The sequence below is a fragment of the Grammomys surdaster genome, unplaced genomic scaffold, assembly GCF_004785775.1.
Source record: "Grammomys surdaster isolate TR1022 unplaced genomic scaffold, NIH_TR_1.0 125852, whole genome shotgun sequence".
In the NCBI taxonomy this organism is placed as follows: domain Eukaryota; kingdom Metazoa; phylum Chordata; class Mammalia; order Rodentia; family Muridae; genus Grammomys; species Grammomys surdaster.
The window spans coordinates 2,957,108-2,960,315 of record NW_021620678.1 but is presented as its reverse complement, the minus strand read 5'-3'; the positions used below and the strand labels follow the sequence as shown (position 1 = coordinate 2,960,315).

General features: G+C 49.9%; 1 protein-coding gene across 1 annotated transcript in view; it reads left to right on the top strand.

Annotated features, from left to right (window-relative positions):
- The first annotated feature begins 740 nt into the window (after positions 1 to 740).
- Positions 741 to 3,208, top strand: part of Rangap1 (Ran GTPase activating protein 1) — a 26,098-nt gene continuing 23,630 nt past the window's right edge. The window contains exon 1 of the mRNA XM_028789984.1: positions 741 to 919. The gene's annotated coding sequence lies outside the window, so the exon portion shown is untranslated. The remainder of the gene's footprint in view (positions 920 to 3,208) is intronic.

Here is a 3,208-nt window from a genome sequence, read left to right as displayed (position 1 = left end):
TCTCTCTCTCTCTCTCTCTCTCTCTCTCTCTCTCTCTCTCTCTCTCTCTCGTTTGATTAATTTTATTCATTTGAAGAATGGACAGCCATGCTGTGTCCTCAGTGCACCACACTGTAAGGCAATGGTGGTTGTGCGTGTTCTGTTATTGATGTTAATATGAATCAGTTAGTTAAAGGCGATACCTGAAGATTGTATCTATGACAGAATGACTTTCTCCATTTTCTTAATTATCGAGGAATCTTTGGCGTTCTCTTTCAATTTTAGGGGAATTAGATTTTTTTTTCTTTTAAGTCATTTCTTTTAGCAAGTAGATCCCTATTACTGCTGAAGAGATCCAGGGACATGCCTTTCACTATATCGCCTTTGTCAATAAAGTTGCATGAATGAGAACGCTAACCTCTACGGAAGGGTGCGGCTGCTTCGCGGCCTGATCTGCTGGGATTTGTAGTCTGTGGGCGCTCTGGTCCAATACCATCCACAGAGACCTGTAGAGAAAAAGCCAGAAGCCGAGAGGGCGGGCAGAGAGTAGGGTTGCGAACTCCGAGCACGGTGCATCATGGGAATTGTAGTTTGTCCTGCGCGTCCAGCCAAGCCCGCGCTGGAGGACAGGACTTCCTTTCCCAGTAGGCCCCGCAAGCGGGCCCGGCAAAACCCCGCTCCGGCTTGAACAAATCAAATCGAAGGAAAGAAACTGCCGGCTTTCAAAAATCCTCCTCCGCCGCCATAATCGCTGGGGATTGTGGAGCAGGTGGTGTGCACAAGCTAGACAAGCAGCCGCGGCAGCGAGAACAGGCGAGCAGACTGATCACTGGACCCGCCGTACGGAGGCGCGGTGACCGGTCTGGCCCTCACGCGGGCTCTTAAGCAGTGACCGACGCGCGCGTTCCTTCTCCCCACGCGGCGGCGCCGCTAGTTTGTGGTGAGTCGGGGCCCTCACGCTCTTCCTGTCACTTGCCTGGGCCACCAGGATCCGGGTGGGGCAAAGCGATCGCCTCGTTCCTACCCTTTTGATCTCGCTGCACCCGGCGTTGGGTTATGGGGCGCTGGGCGGCTCTGCTCCTTGTACGTTTGGGTAAACTGAGGCCTAGAGTAGAGACTAGCCACAGCTGCCTTTCTGCGGTGGCGCCTCACGTTGGCATCCATCTCACCTGGAGGCGGTGGGAAGCCGCCTGTCGTGCCGGGTGGGACCACGCAGTCCATCGCTGCCTACCCAGTCGGCCCACGTCCGCGCGGGAAACCTGGCATGAGTCACTGCTGACGCTTTGCTGGGTCGATGGATGGCTGTGCACCTGAGGACGTCTCCCACGCGGCCGCCCAGGAGGAGAGGGCGTTTGTGTATTGACCGTTTGTGTCAGCTTCCTCGCAGGCCGGCTGCTGACCTTGGATAGCTCAGTACCATCCCTCTTTTGCTTTGGTTAGTCATTCTTTAAAGTGAATGGGGGAGGGCTTGTGTTTGTCTATGTGTCTCGGTCCCACGGACTGAGATTGTGCCTCCCTTCCACCTGGAGCCCTACCACCATCACGTTTTTAATCTCATTGTCTCATCGTAGAACTGTAGGAGGTGGCTGAGTTCCAGATAGATTTTTTTTTTTAACTCAGCTTCGTGTTTGTTGGGTTTCTGGCCCGTGACAGCTGGCTAAGGTGCCTATTTAACCTACCAAATCGGACATGGCCTCCAGGTTCTTCCAGCAGCCCTCAGTCCCTTCTTGAAGTTTCCAGTCCAGGGCCTGGGCTGGCTCTCTCCTCTGAAGCTCTTCACTGTATAATCCAGACATTTTGGTCCTCTCCCTGCATATGTGAGGTCATTTTACTTTCTTTTCTCCCACCGTCTCTCTTTTTTGCAAGGCGACTTCCCTTCCTCGGGACCAGTGAACCCACCAGAGGGCTGCTCCCAATAAACCTGCCTTTATACTTTCATTTGGCTTGCTCTGGCTTATTTGGTGCGAGGAGAGTACCTATCAGTGTTGTCATTCTTTGCTCCCTCAAATATCAGGTCTTATACTGGACCCTGTTCCTGTCAAAAGCAGCTTGGTGCATTTTTAGCTGCTAGAAACCTTCCAGGGACCCTCCTGGTCACTCGTACTGATACAGTAATTAGAATGTCCTTTGTGACTTGTGTCTCTTGTTATCTTTTCTCCTTTGCTCTAGCCATACTCCCACTGGCCTTGCAGTTCCTCCTCTTCTCCCTTGAGCCTTCATATTCCATTCCCTTTGTAGGAACGCTGTTCTCTCAATTTTTTGCTTGACTCAGTCTGTGATATCTTTAGTTTCTTTACAGATAACACCTTTAGTCATTCTATAAACCATACCTGCCCCCTCAAAAAGAAACCCATCAAAAACAAAAATCACCTTCCTTGCTCCTTGCCTGGTTGGTTTGTGGTGTGGGTTTTCTTCTTTGTATTTTTCAGACAGTGGCCAGACTGGCCCTTCACTCCCTTAGTAGCTGAGAATGGTCTTGAACTCCTGATCCTCCTGCCTCCCTTCCCAAGTACTAGATCATAGATGTGCCACAGCACCTGGCCTTTTTTATTATTTTATTCTTTGTGTGTGCTAGAGATTGAAACCAGCCTCTCACAAATACTAGGCGAGAGTCACTAGTCACTGAACTGCCCCTCCCTCACGCCCATGTACTTTTTCACTAACATGAAAAATATTTTGGTTTTGGACTATAAGCTTCAAGGGGTGTGTGATTTACTGTAGTTCTCCTGGTATTCCAAACAGTGTCTGGTCCATGATGCCTAGTACAGTGCTTTGCTGAATGGTTTGAAACTTCATCCTGAGTTGTAATTCATGCTTATTGATTAATAAATCAGGGTATTTGGGGAGTAAAATAAGGAAAAGGGATGGGTAGCTGGCCAAGCCCAGAGGCAGCCTCGTATGGGTGGGATGTCTTGAGGCCCAGGACATTGGAGGGGCATCTGGGTAACACCAGAGGAATCCGGCTCTGAGCTTTGTATAGCTGGATCATTGTCTCCTGACATTCAGAGTGTGCTCAAAGGATGACTTGACTGTTCCTGTGTCTTAGTTGGTGTTCTATTGCTGTAAAGAGAGGCCATGACCAAGGCTATCCTTTTTTTGTTATTCAAGGAAGGGTTTCTCTGAGTAACATCTTTGGTTGTCCTGGAACTTGCTCTGTAGACCAGGATGGCTTTGGCTTGCTTTCTCTCTCTCTCTCTCTCTCTCTCTCTCTCTCTCTCTCTCTCTCTCT